Raw genomic sequence first — 15,282 nt, 5'->3', positions numbered from 1 at the left:
AGCTGTACAGTTGGGAGTAAAGGCTGCAGCCAGCAGCACATCCCAGCACACCCAACTGGTTCATTTCCAACTTTCCTTTTCACTCAGACATTTTAGGATTCTTCGTGCTAAATCCAGACCACAAAGAACCTTATTTGTTAGTATATGAAATGATGATAAAGTAATAGTAAAAATGTCTATCATTAAGTTATGACCAACCTAGACAGCATATTAAAAAGCAGAGGCATTACTTTGCCAACAAAGTTCTGTCTAGTCAAGGCTATGGTTTTTACAGTAGTCATGTATGGATGTGAGAGTTGGACTATAAAGAAAGCTGAGCACCGAAGAATTGATGCTTTTGAACTGTGGTGTTGGAGAAGACTCTTGAGAGTCCCTTGGACTGTAAGGAGATCCAACCAGTCCATCCTAAAGTAGACCAGTCCTGGGTGTTCATTGGAAGGACTGATATTGAAGCTGAAACTCCAATACTTTGGCTTGTGATGTGAAGAACTGACACATTTGAAAAGACCCTGATGCTGGGAAAGATTGAAGGCAGGAGGAAAAGGGGACAACAGAGGATAAGATGGTTGAATGGCATCACGGACTCGATGGACATGAGTTTGAGTGAAATCCGGAAATTGGTGATGGACAGGGAGGCCTGGCATGCTGCAGTTCATGGGGTCTCAAAGCATCAGACACAACTGAGCGACTGAACTGAACTGAAGTTAAAACCAACAACAGCTGTGATTACCTCAAATGTTATTGTAAATTCCATAGGCTGGGTGGTATGGGAGAGTGGTGTGTTTTTCTTCATAAAGCTAAAGGGGTTGGTGGTAACTATATTTCAGTGAAGATTACTATTAATATAATAATAAACATGCTAATTTGTATCTGGGAGCAACAAGTGTTGTTTAATGTAATTAGGTATGGTTTCCTTTCTCTAGGTTTGTCGCGTTAACTTGTTTCAGTAGAAGGAGTCCTGAATAGTGCAGGAGAAGCTAGATTAGAAAAAGATCTTGGGAAAAAGCTATCTAGTTTTGTCACATTCAAATGTTTAGCTTACTATGAAACATTTACCATCCACAGAGGGATTAAAACTTCCTGGTGAATAGTCTCAATTTCACATGCATATTACTGAAGTAGATTACACAAAATAGGGATACACATGCGCATGCACAGGCACACACACACAGACAGACAGACACACACACCCACCCTACATTCCCCATCTAGCTGCTCTTTCTCATCCTTCCAATCTGAAGCATGCCTAGAGCCCCCAGGTTCACATCAGGTACTTCCAGGGTATTCCCTCAACACCTTGTCCTTTGCCCAACAGAGCGTGGATCCCCAAAGGCTGTGTGTTCCCTGTGAGCACAGACCACATACTGTCCACTTTACAATTGTACTCTTACCATTAACCCCAGAGACTGACAAAGAGAATGATCTCAACACATACTTACTGTGGGCCAGATGCCGAGCCAGACATATCCCATAAAAAATCTTATCCAGTCCTCTCAACAGCTTTATAAGATAGATATTACATTCCAATTTATCTATGAAGAAACTGAGATCTACAGATATTAAATAATTCATTGGTGATAACAAAGCTAGTAAGCCCCAGGGAGCTTACTGAGTTTTGAATATGGTTCATTGGCCATGTGAACATATCTGTTGCACTGATTCAAAGATACGAAGGACATATTCTCTGGCTTTGAAGGGCTTTGTTGTTGCTATTCAATTGCCAAGTCATGTCTGACTCTTTGTGACCCCATGGACTGCAACATAACAGACTCCTCTGACCTTCACCATCTCTGGAGTTTGCTCAAATTCATTGTCCACTGAGTCAGAGACACTATCTAACCATCTCATCCTCTATCACACCCTCTCCGTTAGCCTTCACTCTTTCCCAGCATCAGGGTCTTTTCCAATGAATTGGCTCTTCACATCATGTGGCCAAAGTATTGGAGCTACAGCTTCAGCATCAGTCCTTCCAATGAATATTCAGGGTTGATTTTCTTTAGGATTGGCTGGTTTGATCTCTTTGCTGTGCAAGGGACCCTCAAGAGTCTTCTCCGGCACCACAATTCAAAAGCTTCAATTCCTCAGCACTCAGTCTTCCTTATGGTCCAGCTCTCACATCTGTACCTGACTACTGAAAACACTATAACTTTGACTATATGGACCTTTGTCAGCCAAGTGATATCTCTGCTTTTTAATGTGATGTCTAGGTTTCTCATAGTTTTCCTTCCAGGGAGCAAGCTTCTAATAATTTCATGACTGCTGTCACCATCTGCAATGATTTTTGAGCCCAAAAAATAAAATCTGCTACTGCTTCTGCTTTTTCCCCTTCTATTTGCCATGAAGTGATGGGACCAGATACCATGATCTTAGTTTTTTGAATGTTGAGTTTTAAGCCAGCTTTTTTTACTCTCTTCTTTCACCCTCATCAAGAGGCTTTTTAGTTCTTCTCCATCTTTGCCATTAGAATAGTATCATCTTCATATCTGAGGTTGTTGATATTTTTCCGGGCAATCTTCATTCCAGCTTGTGTGTCATCCTGCCCAGCATTTCACATGATGAACTCTGCATAGAAGTGAAATAAGCAGGGTGATATACAGTCTTGTTACACTCTTTTCCCAACTTTGAACCAGTCAGTTGTTCCATGTCCAGCTCTGTTGCTTCTTGATCTACATACAGGTTTCTTGGAAGACAAGTAAGGTGGTCTGGCACTCCCATTTCTTTAAGAATTTTCCACGATTTGTTGTGATCCACACAGTAAAAGGCTTTAGTGCAGTCAGTGAAGCAGAAGTAGATGCTTTTCTGGAATTCCTTTGCTTTCTCTATGATCCAACAAATGTTGGCAATTTGCTCTCAGATTCTTCTGCCTTTTCTAAATCCAACTTGTACATCTGGAAGTTCTCAGTTCATGTACTGCTGAAGCCTAGCTTGAAGGATTTTGAGCATAATCTTACTAGCATGTGATATGAGCACAATTGTACAGTAGTTTGAACATTCTTTGGCATTATCCTTCTTTAGGATTGGAATGAAAATTGACATTTTTCAGTCCTGTGGCCACTGCTGAGTTTTCCAAATTTGCTGATATATTGAGTGCAGCATTTTTACAGCATCATCTTTTAAGATTTGAAATAGCTCAGCTGGAATTCTATTACCTCCAATTAGCTTTGTTCATAGTAATGCTTCCTAAGGCCGACTTGATTTCACACTCCAAGATGTCTGGCTCTAAGTGAGTGACCACACCACTGTGGTTATCTGGGTCATTAAGATCTTTTTTGTATAGTTCTTCTGTGCATTCTTGCCACCTTTTAACTCTCAAGTAATAGAGTTCTCTGTACATATTGTTTAGTTGCTAAGTCATGTCTGACTATTTTGTGACCCTATGGACTATAGTTCCCAGGCTCCTCTGCCCATGGGATTTCCCAGGCAAGAAAAGAATACTTGAGTGGGTTGCCATTTCCTTCTCCAATGTACCTACTGTGTCATAATTAATAAGTTTTTTTCCATTGGTTTCCTATAAATGGGGTAACTATTGTATTTTTGAACTTGAATCAGAGCTTTTGACCTTCATAAGCCTTCTTTTATGATGAGTGCTATATACAGAGATCCACTCGGCTGGCCTTGTTCCTAGCTACTGTGCCTTGCTTCTTGTAAATCCATGTAGCTTTGGATTGGATTTCCCACTCATGAATTTGCTCTAGGACTCTCATGCTCTAGGATGTTTGAAGTGTCCTTATGATGTGGCATGGCATGGTCCATATTCAAGGCTATTTATTTCATTCAATGGTCCGCATTTTATTGTCTCATGTTTGACCTCAAGCAACTGATCCAGGCCTCCCCCTGGGTCAGGCTTTTCCTCCGCTGTTTTGTAGCACGTAGCTCTTAGGGATTTCATTCTACCTTGCTGACCACGATGGAACAGTGCAGGACTGAAGCGGGTGTCAGTATCTAGAATGGAGATGTTGGAAATCAGAATATCCCGAGTGAAAAGTTAACGGGATATTATAACTAATTAGATGTGGGTGGTAAGGAGAAGAATCTTTGTAAAACAGGTTTCAAGCTTAAGAGACTATGAGGAAATGGTGCCACCTATAATAAGCTGAGAGAAGGAAGAAGAAGGACTTAGTTTGGGGTAAAAGATATTGATCTTGAGACTTCATGTCAGGTATGTATAGCAGGAATTTGTGGTTTTACGCGGAAGCCTGAAATAGTCTTTTCTGGAGATGGAGACTGGTGATTGCTGATGTTCTATGACTGGAAGGGATTTCAACTTAAAGGGAGGGGAAGGTGGCTTAGGGTGGAACCTTGAAGCCTGCTCACACAATCAGATGCAAAGAGGGCAGGAGTCCTCTAAGGAGATTAAGCTAATTTTGTGAGAAAGAAAAGGGGAAAACAAGGTAAGGACTTCGTAAGAGAATCCAAAGGAAAAGACTGTCAAAAAACAAAAAGGCCAAATGTCAAAGACTGCAGAAAGCTTGAGCAGGAAGAGGGCCATTGAGTCTAAAGATGAGGGAAGTGCTGATCAGCTTAGAAGAACTGTTTCTGGAGAGGGCCAGCCTAGTTTATCTTGGCGCCCTGGAGGAATTGGCTCTTCTTGGGGAGAGGGAGGACAAGAGCTTGGAATGCTATCCTAGTATGAATCTAAAACCAGGATGGGAGGCTATGGAGAGTGAGATATCACGTGGGTTGAGGAAAACGAAAGCAATGAATACTTAGTCTTGAGATAGAAAGCTCCCAGTTCTATAAAGTTAGTATTCTAAGCCAAATAAGTGAAGTTGCTCAGTCACGTCCAACTCTTTGCGACCCCATGGACTGTAGCCTACCAGGCTCCTCCAACCATGGGATTCTCTAGGCAAGAATACTGGAGTGGGTTGCCATTTCCTTCTCCAGGGAATCTTCCTGACGCAGGGATCTAACCCAGGGGTCGAACCCGGGTCTCCCGCATTGGAGGCAGACGCTTTAACCTCTGAGCCACCAGTGGAACTGCCAAATAAACACTAAGCCAAATAAAGAGCACAGAGATTGCCAAAATAGACATTGCAATGCTCTTGTAATATAAAGTTAACCACATACAGTTATTGTTATAATTTAATCTATTTATTTTAATCCAACAAATTGACACACTTCCAATAATAAGCAAAAGCAGTTACACAAATTTGCATAAACTTAAGATCCAGGGCCAGAGAGGCTAGGCCCAAAGATTTCTGTTGGAAGGGACAAGGAATATAAATGTTAACGATGAGTGAAAACTCTGTGATCTTAGCCTGAGATGCATTCCTTGGCCTTTTCACAACTAATAGAATCTCAGAGATGATGCAAATGCTATGGATACTGCAGCAGGCATACACAGAAGCATCTGATTAGAAGTCTATACCACAGACATAGCTGGTGACAGGCACCAAAATCAGCTGTGTTCATGCTATGACTTGAGTAAGCATGGGCAGGGGTTTGAGGACTATAGGAAAAACACCAGCATTTTCTCGATGTGGGGCAAGTGGAGGCCACATTGCCACTTAACCTCTCAGGTTTAATTTTCCTCGAAAGAAAAGTGAGGAGAGATTGGATGAGATTATCTCCTGTTCCCTTCCAGAAGTAAAACTCTGCAATTTTCTGACTCTAAGATTCATCTTCTTATGGCTATTAAAAAATTAAAAATTCAAGATGTTTGCTGAGCATTTAAATTTGAGAATAAGATGGACTCTAGTGGTTTTGTAGGCAGAAAAACAGTTACATAGAGCGCTAGTCCTCAAAATTCTTGATTTTGCACCTCTAGTGTTAAAGATATTGTTTGACCACAAACTACAAATGTATGCATATTTACTTATGCGGGATAAGTCATTTTAGTCATGCCTGACTCTGCAACCCTATGGACTGTAGCCCACCAGGCTCCTCTGTCCATAGGATACTCCAGGCACGAATACTGGAGTGGGTAGCCATGCCCTCCCCCAGGGGGTCTTCCTGACCCAGGGATCAAACCCATGTCTCTTACGTCTCCTGAGTCTCCAGCATTCGCAGGCAGGTTCTTACCACTAGTGCCACCTGGGAAGCCCCTGTTTATTTGTAAGTTACACATATATACTGCTGGATTTATATATACATTACAGAAGAGACACAAAAAATGAGAAAAGAATGACATAAGAATAAAAATAAATCTAGAGCAAACATCTAAGAATCCCTCCCTACCCTACATTTTAAAGTATGGTTTTGTGTACTCCATGGGGCAAGCGTGGTCTTTGGAGACTGTTTAGACATAGGTGTTTGCCAACCTGGGGCTTCCCAGGTGGCGCTAGTGGTAAAGAACCTGCCTGCCAGTGCAGGAGAACCCAGATCCCTGGAGTAGGAAACGGCAACCCACTCCTGTATTCTTGCCTGGAGAATCCCATGGACAGAGGAGCCTGGTGGTCTATAGTCCATGGGGTTGCAAAGAGCTGGACATGACTGAAGTGACTTAGCGTGCAGCATTTGCCACCTTGCACTAAAGACTTAGTAGTGTGGGAAATAACTTTCCCACTCAGCAACTATTTTATCTGATAAGAAAGTCCTCCTAAAACCTAAGTACATTAAATTTGGAAATAAAAGAAAATTAATAAAACATAGCAATCCCTTGCTTTTCAAAAAGGCAAACTCTTCCAGATGAGTATATCTGAAAGTAATGTGGTGAATCTGATTTTTACCAAGAGAAGTCAATAGAAGAATTTGCTTCTGAATGCAGCCACATTAATAATCGAAAATCTCCCCAAATGCCACCTACTATACTTGATTGAAAATTATTGAATAAAGAGGTTTGGTATTATCACATCTGTGGTGTAATAATTATTTTTAATCACCAGATGGGTCAATTATTTTTAATCACCAGATGGGCGGTTGACCTGATTCCTAGACATTTCATTTCCTTGCTACCTTCTGTCAACACTGTGCTTGTCCTGGTGCTGTCAGTCGTATCTCTGAATGTTTACATTTGAGATTTCAGATTATGTAGAATGGATTCACATTCTACTCTGATCTAGATGAGGGCACTTATGGAGTCTAAGCTATCTGAACTGTAGGACTTCCATGGTAGCTCAGATGGTAAAGAGGCCACCTGCAATGCAGGAAAACCAGGTTCTATCCCTGGGTTGGGAAGATCCCCTGGAGAAAGAAATAGCAACTCATTCCAGTATCCTGCCTGGGAAATAACTTGCACAAAGGAGCCTGGTGGGCTACAGTCCATGGGGTCACAAAGAGTCAGACATGACTTAGTGATTAAACAACAATGATCTTCAAATCTTGTTCCCAATTCTCCTATCAGAACCAGGGGAGGCAAGAATGATTTTCCATCAACTGTAAATGGTAGAAAAAAAGGCTAGGTTTACAGGTCATTTCTTTAAACAAAGCTAAATAACTTGACTCAGATAAGAAAAGCTGATTCATATCTACCACAGCAAACATAAGACACATCTCTGGAATGGCTTTAAAAAGCCACTAAACCTGTTGGCCCTTTACTCAAAAAAACAGTAGTTTAAGATAAGCTCTTTTAAAAATATTGTCTTTAGTAAATATTATTCATTAAGAAAATACATAAATGTATTCATTAAAGTGATTGATTCTCTATATTAGGATTCATCCTTAAAGCATGTAACTCACTTGCTAGAAAACAGCATTGACAAGAAAGACTGGGTCTGTTCTGGGACCCAGAATCCTGGGCCAAGGAGATGCAGGGTCAGCTCAGGAACCACACAGACTTCTAATCATCAGCACTGATACCTTCTGACCTACTCTGGCCCGTCCATGCCCACTGTGGCCCATCTTTCTCATTCCTGATTGAGAGGCAGATGAGAAAGGCTGGAGCAGTACCGGTGCTTCCCGCCGCAGTCAGGACGGATTCAGGAACGAAAGAGGGGTAGCACATCACACTTAACGTTTTCTAGACGAAACAATACCTTCACTGTTCTACGGCACAGAACTTGAAGGTCTCACCTGAAGACCTGTCCAAGGATATGGGCAGGCTAAGAGCTCTGTGGGGGAATGTGCTGTATACTGTCTTTGGGCATTCAGCATCCATTTATATCTGACTTTCTGTCTCTCTCCCCTATACTGAAGGGTTACAGATGAAATTCATATTTCCTATACTCCTCAGCAGCTGGGATTCTGAATGTATTATGATATGCACTTGGAAGAGATTCAGAAAGTAGATGGGAGTTGAAGGCTGTCTTTTTGCAAGAGTGGCAGCTGACATCTGAGCTCTGGACTCTACATTTCTCTGCCTAGTAAGCAGCTTCAAGTGTGAGAAGCAGCCATGTTTATGGCAACAAATGTATGAGTAGTAGCAGTAATTTCCTAAAATCTGGTTCACAGCTGACCTAGAAACCAAAATACATGTGGCAATCCCTTGACTTATGCTTTTCTAGTCCTTCCAATTATTGTATGATCAACTGGTTTTCTGTGCTAAACCCCCCTTTGCTGGAAACATCTAGAGTGGTTTCTGTTTCCTGCTTTAAATCCAGATAGAGACAGAGAGACTTTTGACCCTATGCATAGATAAGCTCTGAAGACCACTCTGTGGATTGGAGGGACTCTCTCTTGGGCACAAATACAAACCTATTGGTTTTCAGAGGAAAATGTCAGCTTTGCCACTTCAGTTGGGATATTAAACTCTTGCATGCATGTTCTCTATTACCTATTAAAAACAAATTTACAAAACATATATCTGAGAAAAATATGTTAACTTTTCTTTCCTCTGATTCTTTAAGCTCTATTCCTGTAATATAATTTCAATTGAAGTTACTGAAAGTTAAGTAAGGGTCTTTGAAATAATGCATATATAAAAATCCGAGTGACCAATTTCTACTAGCATTTATTACCAGAAAAGCATTTGTTTCTTTTGGTAATCTTGATAATAAGAATGATGTAACACACCACCCTTATGGCAGAAAGTGAAGAGGAACTAAAAAGCCTCTTGATGAAAGTGAAAGACAAGAGTGAAAAATTTGGCTTAAAGCTCAACATTCAGAAGACGAAGATCATGGCATCTGGTCCCATCACTTCATGGCAAATAGATGGGGAAACAGTGGAAACAGTGTCAGACTTTATTTTGGGGGTCTCCAAAATCACTGCAGATGGTGACTGCAGCATGAAATTAAAAGGCTCTTACTCCTTGGAAGGAAAGTTATGACCAACCTAGATAGCATATTGAAAAGCAGAGACATTACTTTGCCAACAAAGGTCCATCTAGTCAAGGCTATGGTTTTTCCAGTGGTCATGTATGGATGTGAGAGTTGGACTGTGAAGAAAGCTGAGTGCTGAAGAATTGATGCTTTTGAAATGTGGTGTTGGAGAAGACTCTTGAGAGTCCCTTGGACTGTAAGGAGATCCAACCAGTCCATTCTAAAGGAGATCAGTCCTGGGTGTTCTTTGGAAGAAACGATGCTAAAGCTGAAACTCTAGTACTTTGGCCACCTCATGTGAAGTGTTGACTCATTGGAAAAGATTCTGATGCTGGAAGAGATTGGGGGCAGGAGGAGAAGGGGACGACAGGGGATGAGATGGCTGAATGGCATCACTGACTCGATGGACGTGAGTTTGAGTGAACTCTGGGAGTTGGTGATGGACAGGGAGGCCTGGCGTGCTGCAATTCATGGGGTCGCAAACAGTCGGACACAACTGAGCGACTGAACTGAATTGAACTCTCATTTTCTTTCCCTTTCATTTTGCTCTCTCAAAAGCTCGAAGTCAAATTAGGTGTTAATTGTAGCACTCTTCCTGAAAAAATTATTTTTGTCCTCTGTCCTCTTGGTTTCTGATCATTTACCTCTATTTTTAACGATTGTACACATTACGAAATGTGCACATGGAATTTACTTAGAAATAAGGAATAACAGATATCTGTACTATATGTGGGCTTCCCAGGTGGCGCTAGTGGTAAAGAACCCACCTGCCATTGCAGCAGATGTGATCCCTGGGTTCGATCCCTGAGTCAGGAAGATCCCCTGAAGGAGGGCATGGCAACCCACTCCAGTGTTCTTGCCCAGAGAATCCCATGGATCGTGGAGCCTGGCGGCCTACAGTCCATGGGGTCGCAGAGTATGACACAGTTGAGTGAGTGAGCACTCACATAGGCATGTACTATATATAAATAAAAGTAGGAAGCATTTCCTCCCTACCTTGTATTAGTTACTGCTCTTAGCCTTAGTGCTGTTTTCTATGTAAAGTCTAACAACATCATTTTATATTTCGTAGGCATTGGTACAAAAACCTTTTGGATGGTGTGTCTTGTACATGAAATAAAGAGTGCCAAGGAACTCGTTTGAAAAACAATTATTTTTGCAAGGCTTTACAATTCTTTAGTCCTAAAGCTGATTCACAAAAATATGAATCAAAGGAAAGCAAACAAGAGTACTATAAACAGCAAAGAGTTAACTTGAAAAGTACGAGTAAAACCAAACAAAAAAATCTCTCTCAGCCTTTTTCTTTCTAATATTCTCCACACACAATTTCCTGTTAGTCTCTCTGACTTTTCTGAGAGATATTATTTTCCTTTCCAGTACCAATTTCAGCAGTGATGGCCTAAAAGGTTCTGGTGCCCCAAGTGAGACTAGATTATAGGACTCCATATGGGGTCAAAGATAGGAGGGTTCTTAAGAATTTTTACCAACAAAATAAAAGCAGTGGGGTTTCACTTCACTTCAAGTAAAGATACCAATAGAAGCAAATTCTCCTCTTGTCATATTGATAAAGAAGCAAAAGACTCCTCCTGTCACACTGGTGGGAGTGCCAATAACCTGAGTGGGGAACTGGATTATGAGCTAGTGTGTTCTGTGAAATTCTCTATTCTGATGTATATAAACCAAGTTGAGAATGTGCACACACACATACAGATATTTGTGATCAAGAAAGAGATTTTAACTTTTTTAAAAAATAATACATGACCTTTAGGAGGTGCCCAGGAAGTGTAGCATAAACACAACACGTTTCTGGGAAGGGTTCACCATCAATGATAAGTTTACTTCCAGCTGTGATGTAAGGGATTAAACGATCATAAGGGGCAGAGGGTGAGCAGAAAGCAATGAGAAACAAGCTATCTCTTGCCGATTTTTTTCTTCTCGAAGGAGTCATGCTTTCTGCAAGTTCCAGGGTCTTCTTGCCTGAGGACCGGTGTCGTGTTGTCTGAGGGCCTCAAAGTCCTCTTATACCTTTACTGTCTCGATCCAGGCAAGCTGCTTCTAACAATTGTTAGTAATCTCAATCCTTGGATAGCTGGAATCTTGAAGGAGGGAGGAAGTAATTAGTGCTTTTCAGGATGTTGGAGAAGTGCCACCGAATGTTTGTATTCATTTCTCCATTCCAGTGTCCTGAAAGCCAAACAGGAGTTCCATGAACTAAGCATTGCTCCCATTCACTTAACAGTAGTCTTCTCAATTCCATAATAGGTAGAATCAACACTAATTCAAAGAAGTCTTGCTTGCTCTAGAAAACACTGTTTTACTTCTTCAGACCAGGAGAAAATGGTGTTTAGGGCTTCCCTGGTGGCTCAAATGGTGAAGAATCCACGTGCAATGCAGGAGACCCAGGTTCAATCCCTGGGTCAGGAAGATCCATCCCCTGGAGAAGGGAATGGCAACCCACTCCAGTATTCTTGACTGGAGAATTCCATGGACAGAGGAGCCTGGCAGACTACGGTCCACAGGGTCACATAGCGTCAGACACGACTGAGCCACTAACTGTTTCACCCTTTCTCCTTTCAGGGCTGTGACTAGAGGTTTTATCTGGCTGTCCTCCTAGCCAGTACAGCACAGACTTCGCAATTCATATGAGAAACAGGGACAGCAATTGACACTCATGTGACTGTGAGGATTAAATAAAGTGAGGCAAGTATTTAACCAAAGTACAGCACCAACTAAGACCTCATGAAGAATGAGCTTCTGAGGCAGCTTCAAGGACTACCTCCTGCTGCCTCCGATCTCCTTTCCAAGGTGTCTTGGTTTTGTTTGTATATCCAGGCCTTGCTCGTTGCACTGCTGACTGGCTAGTTCTTCCCAAATGTTGTATTTAAAATTAAAGAGGGAATTCATGTAATTAGTTGACAAAGCTAACTACTATCTTTTTACTGAATGAAGTCCTTTCATATCATCTGTCAGCTAAGGGTAATTTTATTACGAGATACTTTATTCTGGGACCATTAGACAATGCCAATCAGTTGTTAATTCTTCTATATGCTCTTCTATTAATTAGTCTTATTTACTCAGGACTGAGATTAGGATTATGATTTGGATAGTATTTATATTATTATAAGGATTATAATTTTATAATTATAATTATTATTAAGGATTTTCCCCACTGGTTTGTCCCTAATTTCAGGGCCAATTAGAATGCTCATTGTTGAGGATCAAACAAGGGGCTCCAACGTTTCAGTAAACTGCAACACAGTCTCTCTTTAGAACTGGCTCTAGACTAACTCTTGAAGAGAAACCATGCCAGAATCTGCTTCCTCCGTGTCTTACATTTCTAATTGGCTGCAGAATTCTTTCTACTCCAAATGGCCCCAAGCCCCCAACAACAACGGCAATCTAAAATAATTCTTAATTTTTTGGAAGTCAGAGTAGTGAAGTTCTTGTTATGTCATGCAAAATGCTGCCCAGCTGTTTGCCAGAGAGGTTTCAAGGCAGCCTTTCACATTTTGGGTGGTTAATACCTGAGGCAAAATCAAGGAAAGAAACACGAAAGTTCTTGTACTACTTGAGATTAATTATCTGCGTGGTAAGGCTTAAATATTCAGTTAAGCATTTCTGACTTGTTCATCTTTCCACCTAGATGGGCATAATTCAAAACATTACTGTCGGTGGAGTTTCAGGTACTGATTTCCACAAGTGTTATGGAAGAGTGCACTATTTTTTTTAATTGTATTTTTGTACAAGACAGCAGATCAGAAATAAACCAGGAGTAAGTGAAATTGCATTTATATGAGAAAGTCCAAAGTGTTTTCATATTTGGGTTAGGATAATTTCCATTTCTCTGAAAGTGAAAAACCTAAATCTCAATTTTCTTTATGTACCTAATATCTTTATGTATTTAAGGAAATTATAGGAACAGATCAGTCATTTTAACTGTCATTAATTGTTCTTTTTTTTTTTGCATGAGCTATGCATTTTGTGTGTGTGTGTGTGTGTATGGCATTATTGGTTTTAAAGTTGAAAAAGCTATGTTTTTAGCTTCAGTATCTGGCCAGGAGTTAACACATGGCAGGGCAACCATGCAATAATTCTGAGAATTTATCAGGTTGCAAAAAGTTGTGAAACTGATATTTTCATAAAATAGACACAGATTACAGACTCCTGTAGAACTTACAGATCAATATTATCAGGAAGGTTCTGAGTCACATAAAGAGAAAGTGTTAACCAAATCAGCACAGAAATGTCTCATTTTTCTCTTTTTGGTATACAGAACTAAACCAAGGACGGAGGCTATGTGGGCACAGACTTTCTCTCCTTCCCCATACCCCACAGATAACAGTTTGTGGACAATATGAAATTTAACTGAAAACAAATATGAGTGATGATGAGTCTTTACTTCTTATACCTTTGCTGAAACTCCGCTTAGAGTAAAATGGCTCAAACATTGACTTTGTAAAGAAACAGTGGCCACAGAACTGATGGCAATTAGGATTATGCCAAGTGTTGATAGATTTTAAGGATTATGCCACAAGTATGTCACTTTCACAGCAGGGCATGTCATGTCATGCCATTTGAGTTGGGTTTTAAATGTACTGTTTAAAATATTCAGAATCATCTTTTGTCTGAATATGGGTTCTAAGAGTGTCTCTGATTTGAACAAGAGATGGGTGAATACCATGGCTTAGAATGCTTACTTTGGAGCTGTTCTTTCTTTTTTTTTTTCATGTTTACTGCACATGAACACAATTTCTCATTTAAGGAGGTGGAGGGCTGAACATAATTTAGGTGAAATCTCACTGCTCATTTCTGTGGACACCGGTATCACCAAAGCATCGGTGCTCAGATGCAGTTCCTGGGGAAAATAACCAGTGCCAAATAGGTCTTGGTTGGGAGGGAGTAGAGAGCATAATTGAATTTGTTCCTGTGGCCTCCAGAAATCTCAGTCACCTGAGGTCTTAAGTGTTAACTTTTCCATTTTCTCTTTTGAGAAATCAAACCTGCGAAGAACCAATTTAAAGATGCTTCTGTTAGCACTGATTTCTTTGGTGAAATGTATACGGTTTTCCGATCTAAAAGAGGCTGCCCAGCATGGAATTGGGTGGGAAGGTAAGGGAGAGCAGGGAAATTATTAGGTATGTCCTTCTGATCCTTCCTGAGTGTTATGAAATAGTGACAGGCGAGCCTAGCAAAAAAACCTCAAGTAATATACACAAACACACAGAATCCAGAATACTATTTTTTCTGGTGTGTGTGAAAAAGATATGCAACAAGAAGTCACATAGTATTAAAAAAAAAAAAAAGGGATTTCCTTGTTGGTAGAGTGGTTAAAACTCCACACTCCCAATGCAAGTGGCCTTGGGTTTGATCCCTCATCAGGGAACTAGATCCCACATGCCAAAAAAAGACCCAACATAGCCAAATAAATAAACATTAAATAAAAATAAAAAACCTCCATAAACCCTACATCCTAAAGAATAAGCTGAAAATCAAATATATGGGAAAACTACAAATTAGTACAGATTTTCTAATTTATGTTCTCTGTGTCTATCAGTTTCCAGGAGCATGAGGAGTCTGAGAATCCTTCAGTCAAACTTGGATGATGATCCATCACATACACACATGTTTTAATACCCCGAGCAGAGAAGCCACACAGGAGGACCAACTGCTTGGCATGGAGCCATTCCCTCCCACCTGATAATGCTTTTTAAACACCCTCTGTGTGAGGCTCCACTGGGACTGTGTCAAAGGTCAGCTTTCTAAATTTTTTTTTTTTTTTTTTTGTAGGGCAGGAGACTTAGGGAATTTAAATTCTAGAAAGAGCACATTGGCTAGGAATGTAAGATCGACTCGACTCCCCTGCTCTTCCCTCTTGGTTTTGCGCCTCAGCATCTCCCCCGTCAGCCCACGGCTGTCCCCAAACTGTCCCGGTTCCCAAGCCAGTCCTCACCGAGGCAGGGGTGAGAGCGGCAGCTCTGCAGTGCTGTAAGGAGGCTCTGAAAGAGTCAGCGGCACTGCTGGATGTAGAGTCTGGGGGCCCAGACAGAGCTGTACTTGTTATCAACAGAGCTTCCTGGAATCCCCTGCCCACCAAACCACGCACGCCATGGTCACTGAGCCTCCTTCCTGACCTTTAGACCCAGCT

General features: G+C 41.0%; 1 long non-coding RNA gene across 1 annotated transcript in view; it reads left to right on the top strand.

Annotated features, from left to right (window-relative positions):
• LOC101906304 (uncharacterized) overlaps positions 1–15,282 on the top strand; it is a 171,764-nt gene that overhangs the window by 95,512 nt on the left and 60,970 nt on the right. The window contains exon 2 of the long non-coding RNA XR_003034290.2: positions 14,692–14,887. This is a non-coding gene — a long non-coding RNA (uncharacterized lncRNA). The remainder of the gene's footprint in view (positions 1–14,691; positions 14,888–15,282) is intronic.

The sequence above is a fragment of the Bos taurus genome, chromosome 4 (genome assembly GCF_002263795.3).
Source record: "Bos taurus isolate L1 Dominette 01449 registration number 42190680 breed Hereford chromosome 4, ARS-UCD2.0, whole genome shotgun sequence".
NCBI classification, from domain to species: Eukaryota; Metazoa; Chordata; class Mammalia; order Artiodactyla; family Bovidae; genus Bos; species Bos taurus.
This window is presented reverse-complemented; position numbering and strand designations above follow the sequence as displayed.